This window comes from Acomys minous (assembly GCF_964271855.1).
Source record: "Acomys minous genome assembly, chromosome: 8".
In the NCBI taxonomy this organism is placed as follows: Eukaryota; Metazoa; Chordata; class Mammalia; order Rodentia; family Muridae; genus Acomys; species Acomys minous.
The window spans coordinates 100,825,433-100,840,418 of NC_140489.1; positions in this window are offsets into that span (position 1 = coordinate 100,825,433).

A 14,986-nucleotide genomic window follows, 5' to 3' on the forward strand; every position below is an offset into this window, starting at 1 on the left:
AGCCTGTCCACCTCACAGCTAGACTGTGAGCAGCGCTGGCCACGCTGGCCCCCAGGACCTGTGCAAGGCTGGGTAGGCTGCCATTATCCCGTGGCCTCTTGATTCCACTGCGATTTCTCTCTGGCAGCACCAGCCTGGTCGGCACGTGCTCACTTCTCTGTCGCTCTGTCCCCCTCTGTGTCTTGTTACGTCTGCTTTTGTGTTGATCCTTGGGCCACTATGGATACGTGTGGGTGCATGAATGTGGAGAATGGGAGGAAAGGGAGTGTGTGCTTTCATGTATGGACAGAAGGATGTCTATTAGCATGTGTGTGAGCACGTGTGTGAGTCAGGGTGTGAACAAGGGTATGCCTGACATGTGTGTCAGAGGGCGTGTAAGCATGTATGAGGACATTTGTAGCCTGAATGAGAGCATGTGTGTGTGAGAAAGTATGTGTGAATATGAGAGGACATGAGTGAGGGAAGGTGTGTGAGAAGGAAAGACTATCTGTGAGCACATATGTGTGCCAGTGGTGAGCATGTTAAGTCACTGAAGGTGAGTTACATGTGAGTGAGCACATATGAAAGCATATATGAGCGTGTGTGAGACAGTGTATATGAGACCATACATAAGAGACACATATGACTAAATATGGGAAAATGTATGTGAGGACATGTAAGCATGTGAGAGTGTGAGAGAACAAATGTAGCTAAACATGGTAGTCATGCATGTGTGAGTCAGCATATATAAGAGCATATATGTGAGAAAGCACGTGTGTGTCAATGTGTGTGTGAGAGAGAGGGAACATATGTTGAAGCACATATGAGCATGTGTACCTACATGTGTGGGAGGGCATATATGTAAGAATGTATGACTCAGACTGTGTGGGAGGGTGTGGCTGAGCGTGTGTGAGAAGGCACATGTGTACTGACATTTTCCTGGAGGTTTCTTTCTCCTGTTCCTCCTCCTACTCCGGCTTGTCTGGGCCTTAACCACAGCCACTGCCTCCTCGGCAGGTGGCGGCAAATGTAGCTGAGAAAGTACAGCCAATGCATTCATGTGCTGATGACCCCCAAACAGCTTGTATTTCTGTTTGCCCAGGTCTTCAGTGGGGCTGGGGGCAAGCCTTCCGCCACTCAAGCTCTGTCTTTGAACAGAGAGACTTGCTATTCCACAGCTTGCTGTTAAAATAAGTCACAAACACCAAACAATCAGTGCTCCGGCTGGTCCAGTCCTCCATGTGGCTTGAGCCTTCAGGGCACCCATTTGATGTGTTCTCCCAATCTCACGTGGGTTGGTACCTCTAAGGCCCCTGTTTTACAGATAAGGAAACCCCACTCAGAGACGTGAGCTAACTTGCTCCAGACCCCTCAGTGGCGAAGAGGTTCTAGCTCCTTGTGTACCTGAGGCCTCACACTTGGCTTCTCACTGACACCCAGGAAGGCTGGAGACTGGTGCGGGAGCCAAAAGAGACTTCAAACACCGGAGAGGTAAAATTCAGAGAGAGGAAGAAACAGGCCCAGGAGCACAGCCACTGTGAATGCTGAGTCATCTCAAGGCCTCCGCGGGAATGTCACCTTTCTAAAGCGCTCAAGCCAGGGCCCTCGGGAGCAGGCTCCATAGCGCTGCATACTAACTGCCTCCCCAGGCCTTCTTGGGTACAGGACGGCAGGGGGAAAGTCCAGAGCAGCAAGAAGTGGCTGGAAATGCTCTGACTGGGAGCAGGTGAAGGGTCACCCCAGGGGCCATCTGTGGGTGGAAGTCCCCTCTCCCTGGTGCAGGCTAAGGTCTGAGGCAGGCCAGTCAAGGACCCTAAAGAAGAGCTGTCCCCAGCATCTCCTGACAATGACAGAATCTAAATATCCAGGCTGGAGAGAGAACTCAGTGGTTAAGGAAAAAAAACAAAAACAAAAACAAAAAAACAAACCTGGCTGCTCTTCCAGAGGACCCACATTCGATTCCCTGCACCAACATGGCTGCCCACAACTATCTGTAACTCCAGTTCCAGGGGATTCTAGGACTGCTTCTGGGCTCCATGGGCACCAGACACACAGTAGAGCACAGACATACATGCAGACAAAGACATCCATACACATGAGATTTAAAAAAAAAATAATCTAATGTCCTAGTGGTTTTATACATACATGAACACACACACACACACACACACACACACACACACACACACACACACACACGCCATCTGCCTCATTTAAGGAACTAAGAAGAACCATCTTTAACCCAGAACTTCATCTCTCTTTTAGTTCCACATTGTCTACATCCCAACAAAGATCGCTCTTCCAAGTGTATGGCACATCTCATTAAGTGTCTAGTAGGCTAACTCTCCAGGTAACAGTGCCACCCACCTTACTAGGTGCTATAATAACCATTTTTATATTTTTAATTCATGTATTTTGTATGTGTATGCATGCATATGTTTGTGTGGGGGTGTGACATGCACACACGTAGATGGAGGCTGCAGTTCATGTGTTGTCCCTGAGACATCACCCTCGATTTTGGGTTTTTTGTTTGTTTGTTTGTTTGTTTTGTTTTGTTTTGTTTTTGCTTTGGTTCTCCCCTGCTCCCCACCTGGCACATACAGAGTTTCTTTGTATAGCCTTGACTTTCCTGGACTCGCTTTGTAGACTACCACCACCCAACTTGTTTTGTTTTTTGTTTGGAGGGGGGTTGTTTTTGCCTTTTGTTGTGTTTTGGTTTGTTTTTGAGGCACAGCCTCTTTATGTAGCCCTAGCAGGGCTGGGACTTACTATGTAGTACAGGCTAGCCTTGGACTCTTAGAGCTCTGCCTGCCTCTGTCTCCTGTGGGCAGGGATCAAAATAATGTGCCATCAGGGTAGGTTTTCCTTGTTTTTTTGAGAGAGGATTTCTCACTGGCTTGAGGCTCACCAGGCAGGCTAGGCTGACAGGCTGCCTGGCCCAGGGGCAGGGGGTGGGGGGTTGGAGGGGTTGGGGAGTGGGGGCTGGGGGCTCCAGTTTCTACCTCCCTGATGCCGTGATTGTAAATGCTTGCCCCCATGCCAGGTTTATTGTTGTTTAATGTGAGTTCTGGAGGTGAATTAACTTGCAGGCTCTCTGACTGAGCTTTCTTCCCAGTCATTAGAAGGGCCGTCTAGAACAATAACATGCTGTTAGTGTACTGTCCCAGTCTGCCTGGCCACCTATGATGTCATTATCTGCCTGCCGCTACGATGGGCTAGCTGCCCAGTATATAAAGAGGACAAACCCACCTCATCTCTACTGTTCCTCCCTCTCACCTCTCTTGCCCTCTCTCACCTCTCACCTCCTTCTCTTGGTCCTTTCTCCTCTCTTGCTGTCTCTCTCTCTTGCTGTCTCTCTTTCTCTCTGGGGTACCCCTCCCCTATAATAAACTTCTTCATATCTGTTGCCTGGCATCTTATTTTTTAACCATTGTATGTGTCACCTTCATTTTGCCACTATGCTCCCTTAATCTCTCTGCTTTGAACTCTGTGGTGGTTTGAATGGTGCCCCGCCCCCAATATGTCCACATCCAAACCCCAGGAACCTGTGGTTGAACAACTCTGGGGAAAGGGTCTTTGCAGGCGTAATTAGGTAAAAGAACTGGACAGATCACTGGGGAGGGCCCCAAAGTAGTGACAAATGTCTTTACAAAGGAGGAGGGGCTGTGAGACAAAGGCCAGGATTGTCGGGAGATGGCTACGAGCCAGGGACTCAATAGCCACCAGACTCTAGAGGAGGCTCAAGCCTCCAGCGGTAACAAGCTTCTGAGGAAGTAGGGGTTCGGCAGGCTCCCTGGTAGGCAGGCAGACAGAGAGAGGGGCTGTGGGTAAAGGCGGGGAACTTCCTAGATAGCCAGGTCCTTCCTTACCCTCCCGCCCTGAGATAAAAGCCTGGCACCTTAAAACTAAGGCATTGTAGGTGCTTTCTATCCCACCATTAGGGCCCCTGCTGATGCACTGGCTCAGCATGTGTGATCAGGACATGCCACACACGCAATAGTTGTGGGCCAATCAACCATCCATCTGTTTTCAAACTGACCAACCCTAAATTAAGCTAGAAAAAAAATTCTTCAGGAGCTTTAAAATTCTCTAGCCCTTGAGAAGAGGCTGGCTTTTCTGGCTTCCTGAGTCATGTGCCACTCTCCCTGCCCCCCCCCCCTTTTTTTACAGTGGGTCTCCCTCAGTAAATGTCTGTCTTCAACCTCTAATTCTGTCTGCTCCCGTTTGCTATGTCAGATTTCTCTGCTGCTACCTGCTGCCCTCAAGAGTTTCCCTGCCTTTTAATTCTTTAACTGGCAAGGAAAACAAACTCAATCAAGACCCCTAGATAGTAACAGTTCTGCTGCTCCCCACATTGCAGACTGCTAGCCGCCAGGGATGTGAGGCCAGAAACATTCTGTGCTGTGCTAACTTGTCATGACAGCCATAAGAAGCCCAGGCAGGGTCCAATTGCACATTTTCCACACCTGTATTTTAACACATGCTGGAGTCTGTTAGAATTGTAACGGTTATTACCCCACTCCAAGACTCTGAGGCCAGGAACAAGATCTTAATTTTTTTTTAATACATGGAGTGACAGCCCTGATAGATACTCAACAATGCTTTGTTAAATAAAAATTTAAAAAACATCTTTCAGTGGGCTAGAGAGATAGTTCAGAGGTTAGGAGCACTGACTGCTCCTCCAGAGGTCCTGAGTTCAATTCCCAGCAACCACATGGTGGCTCACAACCATCTATGATGAGATCTGGTGCCCTCTTCTGGCATGCAGTTGTACATGCAGATACAACGTTGTATACATAAATAAGTCTTTAAAAAGAAAAAAATCAGGGACTAGGCTGGTAAAACCTGCCTCAGAAGCACAGAGACCTGCGTTCAGATCTCCAGGACCTGAATAAAAAGCCAAGCATGGTGGTGAGAACTTGTAATCCTAGAGACGGTGAGGTGGGGGGGGGGGGTGGATCCCTGGAGCTTGGTGGTTAACTAGCCAAGCCTACAAGCACACACACACACACACACACACCACATACGTGTGTGTATACTCATACCAACACGTACAGACACACAAAATAAAAATAATTTCTACATTAAGGGTTGGGAAGATAGCTGAGTGCACAGGAATGATGATCTGAGCTTCCACGTGAAAACCAGTCCTGGCAGCATGTGCCTATGACTTTAACACGGAGAGGAGAGTGAAGGCAGGTGCATCTTGAAGCTTGTTGGCTAAACAGTCTAGCCAATCAAGGAGCTCCATGTTCAATGAGAGACTCTGCCTCAAAAAACAAAATGGAGGGCAATGGAGGAAAGTACTGGATATCAGTCTCCGACCTCCCTATACACGTGCACACTCACACACAGAGAGACAGAGAAAAAGTTAAACTATGTCAGTCCTCTTCTTCAATTCGGACTTAAATACCCCTAGGGTATCCCAGTGCATGCTGGGAGAAGGCAAAAACCACAAAAATTTGTATGATTTTTTTCTAGATAACTATTTATAATGGTAGTTTTGTTTATTTTTCTTTTTATCTTGCAGGGAAGTTGAGTCATTTAACTGTAGAGTAATTTAATCACTTTTTATAAAAATATATATTTGCTTCTGCGTGTATGAATGTTTGTCTGCATGTGTATCTGTGCACCATGTGTTTGTCTGGTGCCTGAGGAGACCAGAAGATGACATAAGATGACACAAGATCCTCTGGAATGAAGTTACAGATGGCTGTTGGTCGCCTTGTGATTGCTGAGAACCAAACCTGGGTCCTCTACAGGAGCAGCAAGTGCTCTTAATGGCTAAGCCTCAAATCACTATTTTTATTCTGAAACTATCAAGGACTAATCGTGGGATAAAAGGCACAAACATGTGTCCACTTTTTAAAAATTCTGTGTGTGTGTGTGTGTGTGTGTGTGTGTGTGTGTGTGTGTGAGAGAGAGAGAGAGAGAGAGAGAGAGAGAGAGAGAGAGAGAGTTTCAGTGGTTTACATAAGAATGGCTCCTGTAGTGCATGTGTTTAAATACCTGGCTACCACCAGTTGGTGGAGTGTTTAGGAATGATTAGGCTTGTTGGAGGAGGTATGTCACCGGGGGTGGGGGTGGGGGTGGGGGGTGGGGTGGGGGTGGGGGGGTGTTGGCTTTGAGGCTTCAAAAGCTCATACCAGACCCAGCCTTGCTCGATCAGGTTATAAGCTCTCAGCTACTGCTCCAGCACCACACCTGCGTGCTGCCAGCATGCTTCCCACCATGACAGTCATAGCCTAACCCTCGGAATTAAATACTTTCTTCTGTAAGCCTTGGTTGTGGTGCTTCATCACAGCAATAGTAACCCCAAGACAGTGTGTTCGTATACATGTAGCGGTCAGAGGTCAACGTTAGGTGCCCCCCCCACACCCCATCCCTTCCCATCTTTATTTTCTGAGACAGGATCTCTCACTGGTCCGGATGCACATCCCTCCGGCCAGGCATACACGCACAGGCACATGGAGAGCACAGGAGTGGCAGGGTGCACTGCTGTGCCTGGCTTTCCATGTGGGTTCTGGGGATCTGAATCCTGGTCCTAGTTCCGGGACAGAATCAATTCCCCAATCCTTTCATGTTCATTTCTAAGGACAAAACATGATTCCAAGAAGTGAGACAGGCGGGAACGTCTGGTGACCAGAACTTATAGCTCCAGGAAAGCTCCTCCTCTCTGCAGACCTGGGGATACTTCACAGTCACCCCAAAGACATGCAGAGATGGATAGTGTTCTCTCTCTCTCTCTCTCTCTCTCTCTCTCTCTCTCTCTCTCTCTCTCTCTGTGTGTGTGTGTGTCTTTCTCTTTCTCTCTCTGTCTGTCTCTCTCTCCCTCCCTCCCTCCCTCCCTTCCTCCCTCCCTCCCTCCCCACTGTTACTTTCCTCACAGCTGCAGGTAGAGGCATATCACATTCCCTTGTCCTTGTATCTTTGCACATACTGTCCCCTCAGCCTAGGTTTCTTTTCCCCCTTTCTCTCCAAAACCAAGCAACCAAACCAAACCAAACAAAACTAAAGACACACCTTAGTTCATCTGCTCTGTGTCTCTGACAATTCCCCAGTCACTGTGGCCCCTTGGGAGCCCCGGTTGCGAGTACAAGTGTTCTTGTCTGTCTCCATCACTGGTGAGCTCTCCAAGGTGGAAAATGACGGCAACTCCCCCGTGTTCAGCCTAGGTGACACCTGGGAAGTGGATTCATTTTCCACAGCTGCCTCAACACATGACATCTAAACTGGGACTCATTCCTGGAGGTCAGAGCCCAAACAGGCCTCCCTGAGCCAGTGTTAATATGGTGTCAGGGCTGCCTTCTTTTCTGGGGGCTCAGGGGACTCCCTTGCTTTCTGTGGCTCCTGGGAATCCTCAAATGCCTTCAGTAGTCTGGTCTCTCTCAGACACAGCAGGAGACGGTCTCTGGTTCAAAGGACCCATGTAAAACTGTGTTTGTTGTCACGTGCCCCAATACTAGTAATTTGGGGGTTGGGGGTAGAGGCAGAAGAATCAGGAGTTCAAGGCCAACACATACACACACACACACACACACACACACACACACACACACACACACACACAGGCCAGCCTGGACTATATAAGACCTGGTCTTAAACAAAACAAATAGGCAGACCCAAGATTCCATTTTTCAAGGTACCCTCAAGGTTCTTAGCCTAATCACAGAGTCCCTTTGCCATATAAGGCAACATCATCACAGTTTCTGGAGACCTGGGTGATGACATTGGGGTGGGAAATTACTCTGCTTAGTACAATCAGCTCACAATATGATGTCTGATTCGAACTTATTAGAGCTGAGATTCACCTTAATTCCTCCTCATTTTAACTCTTCCCCAGGACTGGGGAGATGACTCAGTGGGTAACGGTGCTTGCCACACATACCTGGTGACCTAAGTTCACTTCCCAGAACTCACATAAAGGTGGAAGGAGAGAAGACTCCACAAAGTTGTCCTCTTGACTTCCACACCCACGCCACAGCCTGTGTGTCCACACACGTCACGTACATACGCACAATAATATATTTTAAATCTTCCCCAAACGTCTCAGTTCTGTGCTGTTAGACATGGGTGATAGCATGTTAAATCTGAACACAGTAAGGTGTCTCTTGAGAGGGAAGACCCTATAAAATGTTCAGGACAGGAGAAGACTCTGGAAGGGCACTCCTGACAGCTCTCCCGCATGTCCTCTTCTTGGCATCCTTAACCTATATCCAGATGGTGTATACATCATTCCACAAGGGTTGGTTGGGAGTGAGAGACCACAGAGAGCCAACAGCTAAATGGGTGCCTGAGGCTGTGATGGTGGCACCTGCTGGTGGCAGCTCAGATAAATGGAGACAGAAGGACACTTTGCTTTTTGCATGCTTGCCTTCGCTTTTTTTTTTTTTAATTAAAATGTATTTATTGCGTGCATATGTTTTGTACTCATGCATGTATGCCTGGTGGCCCAGGAGGTCAGAAAAAGGTGGTGGGTCCCCTGGAACTGGAGTTGTGAATGATTGTGAACTGCCACATGGGTGCTGGAGACCAAAGCCAGGTCCTCTGTAGCCATCTCTCCTGCTCCCCTGCCTGCACTCTTGTCGGCAAGTTCATCTACTCTGTTGCTGCTGTTGCATCCTTTGCTGGAATCAGAAACCAGCTTCTTCAGGCTTCTAATGTTGACAGAAGGATAGTGGTTCTCCAGGAATCCTCCAGGTCTTTAATGCCATATTGGGACAGTCGAGATGTCTAACCTCATGGATGGAGCAACTACCAGGCACACACACACACATTCCATCCTGTTTCTTTAGAGCCCCAACTAATATATTCCTTTCAAAGTTCCCTTTAGATGCTATGAGTCGTTTCCATGAAGCATAGTTCAGGCTATATCTCTTCCTCCAAAACGTTTACAGTTTTCTTACCGCCCACAGATTACACTCTAAAGGCATCAGTAGCTATGTGGTTCCTTGGCTAGCTCCTAGTCTTCCCACCTCACATAATCTTCACAGCGATTCTAGGTGGGAAGTGCAATGATCATGCCCACTTTCCAGATGAAACAACTGAGGCTGGATTCTGCACTCACCCGAAGTCTTGCAGCCGGTACAAGGCAATGCACCCAAGTTCCACCCATGCGCCTATTCCAGAGTCTCGCACCTGGGCCCAGGACTTGCTCAGCATCATTTGCTGGAACAGTGAGGGACTCATGCTGACCCATCTGCTTAGGTAGGGACCAAATGGCTCTGAACCCGTGGGTCACAGGAAAAGCCAGGCAGCAGGCTTGGCAGGAATGGCTGGGTGGCAGGGCTTTACCTTGGCTGCCCCATCTACATAAATCCACTCAACCTTCCCAGCTTGGAGCAGGAAAGCAGTCCAGTCAGAAGGTGGAGCCCTAGAGAGCCCAGCCACAAGAGAAAAACACTGAGGCCTGGCCTGGTGGGCTCGGACCAGCCTGCCTTACAATACTGTGAGTGCATGCGTGTTCATGTCATGTTACTGCTGAGATCTGGTCATAATTCAGTTCTTACTGCTGTCTCTAAATCATTCAGGAAGTGTGCCTAGGAACCAAGCAGTTGGGCACCATCCAGCAGCTCCACACAGACCAAAAGTGGAATTGGCAGCTGGGGCCCAAGTGTGCACAGGCTTTGATAATGAACTTTCATTCCAGCCTTCAACTCTATAGGCAGTCACCAGTGTGTAGGGTGGCCAGACACGCATCAGGAAGTGCAGAGCTTGCTCTTTGATTGTAGAATGGTAGGAAGGAACTAGTGGAAGTGTGAGCTCGTAAGTGGGAGGCAGGGGCAGGCAGATCCCTGGGGCTCGCTGGTCACTCAGCCTCGCCTACTTGGTGAGTTCCCAGCCAGTGAGAGTCTTTATCTCAAAACAAGGTGGATGATGGTGCCTGAGGCGTCACACCCAAAGGTGTCCTCCAGCCTCCACATTGTACACACATGCATACACACTTGAACACACACTCTCCCTCACACACGGCAGAATGATAGCAACAAGCCACATGGCAGGTGGTCTTGAACGCTGAACTTAAATGTCTCAGTATTTTACAGAGGCTATCAGAGTTTTGCTTTGTTTGTTTGTGTTTTTTGTTTTTGTTTGGTTTGGTTTTGTTTTTGGAGACAGGGTTTCTCTGTGTAGCTCTGTGTAGGACTCACGAAGGATACGGAATGGTTTGACCACGGAGGAAACAAGGAGAGAAAGGAAGCAAGGTAACATCCGCCAGAAGACAGGCGTCGAGCGAGCAGTGGCGAACGTGCTCTAGGGCTCCTCCTTCAGAGTTCTCAGGCTTCCCCCAGCAGGCTATGGGTGGGCTTGCACCCATGGGAGACACGGTCAGGGTTCTGTTGAGCATGTCTGTGCTTTCACGGAGACTAATTTCAGCAACTGTGAGGTGACTGGCTCTGACAAGGAAAAGGACAGTGTGCCTCATGGGGTAGAGGGGAAGATGAGCATGCTCCCTCTTCTGACACCTTTCTCCCTGTCCTGTAGTGTTGTGTCATGCAGGGATGCCCAGCATGGCCAGCTTGTTTCAGAAAGTGTTATAATCAGTGATTATATGTGCTTAGTGCTGTCAAAGCCAGGTCAGAGAGAGAGAGAGAAAGAGAAAAAGAGGGAGGGAGGGAGAGAGGGAGGGAGAGAGAGAGGGAGAGGAGGGAAGCAGAGGGAGGGATGAGGGAAGGAGAGAAAAGGGGAGGGAGAGAGGGGGAGAGAAAGAGAGAGAGGGGGGAGGGAGGGGAAGGGAGGAGAGAGAGAGAGAGAGAACTTCTATTTTATTTTTAAGTGAGTTATTCCCCCCCCTCACTCCCTTGATTTCATCCCAGTGCAGTGAGGCCAGATGGTAGGACTCTTATCTGTCACCAGCTCCTCTCTGATGCTGTGAACTCTGCAGGTAGTCAAACCCTGCCAATAGTGAGTGCGGTGTCCTGACTCACAGCTGAGCTGGCAACCCAGCACCCAGTGCAGGGCTCCCTGGTCCATGTGGTGTTTCCATTCCTTCACAGCTCCAACCCTGGACCTTACACTAACAACCAGTGTTTGCAGAGGGAACCTCTGCTAGTTTTAGCAGCTGTTAGGGTCAGTCTGTTGGCTGGGCAGCCCCGCCTGCTCTTTCCCAACCTTGTTTTGCCAGCAGAAACCATAGGCTCCAATCTTCTGAGGCTGAGTGTCCTTCAGCTTGGGTCTGTATTCCCTCTTTATCCCTTGCACAGGTGGGCAGCAGGTTTCCAGGAGTCGCTGCGTACATGTTTTTCTTCATAGAAAAGCTTCTCTCCCAGCCGCACAGCTTATTCACAGTTTCCCATTTAAAAACTTTGAGAGGAAAATGTTACAGTTTTTACAAGCCATGTCTAAATTCAAATATGCCTTGAAACTGAAAATAATCACATTTGAATAACTTCAGAGAGAACAGTGCGAAGGAGAAATTCAATGCTAGCTATAAATTCACACTCAGCTCCTCTCTCTCTCTCTCTCTCTCTCTCTCTCTCTCTCTCTCTCTCTGTGTGTGTGTGTGTGTGTGTGTGTGTGTGTGTGTGTGTGTGTGTTTCTCCTTCCTTCCTCAGAATGCAGCAGAGTGTCTGGCACAGAAAAAGGCCTTGGAAAGTGGATGGAGGAAGGGAGACACCAACACTCTGAAGTGCTAGTGATTTATATAGAGAAGAAAATGTAACCTGCCAAACAAGTGAGGCTGAGGCTAGCTATTCCTGCAGCTTTTTAAAAAAGTGGTGGCAACAAACCCTTGCATGTGCTCTACTGCTAAGCCACACCACAGCCCCTGAAAAACAGTGTTAAAATTAACACGTAGGCTCCCAAGATGGCTCAGTAGGTAAAGACACCTGTCAAGAAAACCTGACACCCTGAGCTGAATCCCTAGAGCCCACAGTGGAAGAAAGTTGTCCCCTGATCTGACCTGCATTTGAACACCTGCATACACACACACACACACACACACACACACACACACACACACACACACATGCACGCACACACCTGCATATGAGCATCTGCATACACATACACACACACATACATGTGCACACACATGCATGCGCAAACAAAATAAATTTAAAAGTTAGAAATAACTAAGCAAATGAAACCCAAGCACTCTGCATTTTCTACCTGCCGCCTTCAGACAGCTGGCTTTAGCAACCCGTGCTTATGCCCTTCATGGCTGAAAGATGGCTGCTGAAGTGTGAGTGTTACACAAAGACAGGGCATTACCTGGTGAGGAGAGACCGTTCCTTCCTGTGCCTCCCTTTCAGGAGTATAGTTCTTTCCTGGAGCTGCGTGGGAGGATCCATTCATATCTCTTCTTCAGGGGCAGGGCCAGATGCTCACTTCCAACAGAACTGGTCCCAATATGGATGGCTTCTCCAATTCATGACTGGCTTCTGGGCTGTGAAGTAGAGGGGTGCTTCTAGAAGGAAGCTGGAGGAAGGGCTCCCGAACAAGCAGCCGACAGGCAGTGTGGCCCTGACACTCCTCAAAGGCCAGGCGGGACTCCAGGATGAGGCCAGCTGCCTCAGGAGACTCAGGCGAACGTCACTGAGAACATGGCACCATAATCTAACTGGCTAATGAGCATGGTATTTGAGTGCTCACATATTTATTTCATCCCTCTTAGGCTCCTTTTCACAAACACTCAGTTGTGTCCTCAAACTCCCTTCATCTTGAATTGGGAACTACACTGTTGAGGGGCTCACACTGCATCTCATAGCTCAGCAACAGGGTTGCTCAGTCACTCACTCCTCAAGTACTCACTAAGCCCTCATCACGCACTTTGGGCACAGAGAAAAACAGACAAGATGATGCTCTGCCCAGAAGTTCCTGGACCAGGGAAGCCAGGCTCGTTGAGCTGGGTATAAAAACCCACCACCAAGTTGAGGCTGGAGAGATGGCTCAGAGGTTAAGAGCATTATCTGCTCTCCCAGAGGTCCTGAGTTCAATTCCCAGCAACCACATGGTGGCTTACAACCATCTATATAATAGGATCTGATGCCCTCTTCTGACCTGCAGGTGCACACGCACCCAGAACACTGTATACATAGTAAACAAAAATCCACTAAGCTGCCAGGCAGTGGTGGCACATGCCTTTAATCCCAGCATCTGGGAGACAGAGGCGGGAGGATCTCTGAGTTCAAGACCAGCTTGGTCTACAGAGTGAGTTCAAGGACAGACTGGACTACACATGGAAACCCTGTCTTGAAAAAAATCTAAATAAATAATTTGCCAAGTAAGAGGGAGGGAGGTGGCTGTGTCGGATGGAGGATCAAGGCCATGAGCAAGCACGGCCAAGGAGCACTAAGTTCACTGTGTTCAGACTACAGGGTGACAAGAATGTACTACGTAAGGCGCTGTGGTGACACCCAGGCCCTGGATGCCAGTTGCCGCCTTTGGCCAGGCACCATCCTTCCAAAAGCTCTAGAGCTTATGTGTTGGATCACCAAGGCTGATCACAGGCTAGACACAGCCAGAAAAGTACTTTCAGGAGGCAAAATGGGAAACTTTTTGAGCATCATTACTAATATTAAAAAAAAGTGGGGTTCAAAGCATGGAAAGCCCCAGACCCTGCCACTGTTCCTGCCTGACCTTCTCTCTTCTGGGGCTATCTCACTTGGCCTTGTTCTCTTCTGAAGTTCTGTTGTTGGATTTAAGGCCTTTCTTGAAGATGATCTCATATCAAGATCCCCCCCACCTTAATGACATCTGTCTAGAGCAGTGAGTATCTCATGGTGTAGTGGCCTCCAGCCATAAAATTATTTTCAATGCTACTTCATAACTGTAATTTTGCTGCTGTTGTGCATTGTAATGTAAATATCTGAGGTACAGGCTATCTGATATGCAACCTCTGTGAAAGGGTCAGTTGACACCCCCCCCCACACACTCCAGGGGTTGCAACCTCATCTGGTATAGACCCTAATCTGTGGGGCTCGTGGACCGCGCCTCCAGGGGGAACTGGCACAGAACTGCAGAGATGGAGCCTGTTCAAACCCCAGAAATCTCAAACTTGAGATTTAAAAATCTCATCCTGAGAACGGAAGGTGTGGGACAAAGCTCTCTCCTTGTTTCTGTGCCTGACTCAGGAGCACATGACACAACCTAAAGGTGGTCAGTCACATGAGTCTGTCACCTGTTAGCTTTCCCCACGGAAATAGGATTGCCAACATCCTAGTCCCAGCCAATAAGATGCGTTCATCCTCAAAGCCCCGCCCCACTGTCCAAGTCCCTTATTAAGTCCCTGATTCGCACAAAATAAAACACATACTCCAGCGCACTATCTGCTTTGTCTACTTCATGGCTGTTTATTCTCAGCTGTAGCAATGAAGAAAGAAGAGCGCCCCCCTTCTCGCCTAAGAGTTCATTGCTGGACCCCAGACTTAACTGCAGGCCAGGCTGTCCCTGCCAGACTGATGCAGGACCTTCACGGTTGGGCTTCCACCACCACCTGACTGGTCTCAGAGCTTCCCGCTGCTTGGCTCAGCTCTGAAACCCTGGTTTCCAGCTGTAGCCACATCAGGCATGGGTGAACTACCGTCGCGCTGTCTGCTGTCTGCCACTAGAGCCGGAACACTTTGCTGCAGAGAAATCTTTTTCTCCGGCACCCCTGGCTGGACCAGAAATCCTGTGGCACAGATCTCGTCCCACTCCACCTTTCCCTGTCTGGGGCCCGCTGTTCCTGAGGGGAGCGAACTCGGGATACCGAGCTTTACTCTTCTACACTGGGACCTTCTGGTGGGGAAGTGCACATTTCCAGCTTCGTGCCCGAAGACCGGGAGCCACACTAATCTAAATGAGGCCACACTGAAGTCCTACATGGTCACATGTATAGATAAACCTTATGTGATCACTACAGTAGCTGGGTAATTTACCTAACAAGGCCAGGCCCCGTTTCTTATCCATAACGTAGACACAAAATATCCTAAAGACTCACTTAGACTACAAATAAAATAATGCCCCCAGCCTACCTGCCTGTTGTGGCGTGAATGAGAAATGACCACCACTCCCACCCCACCAACCC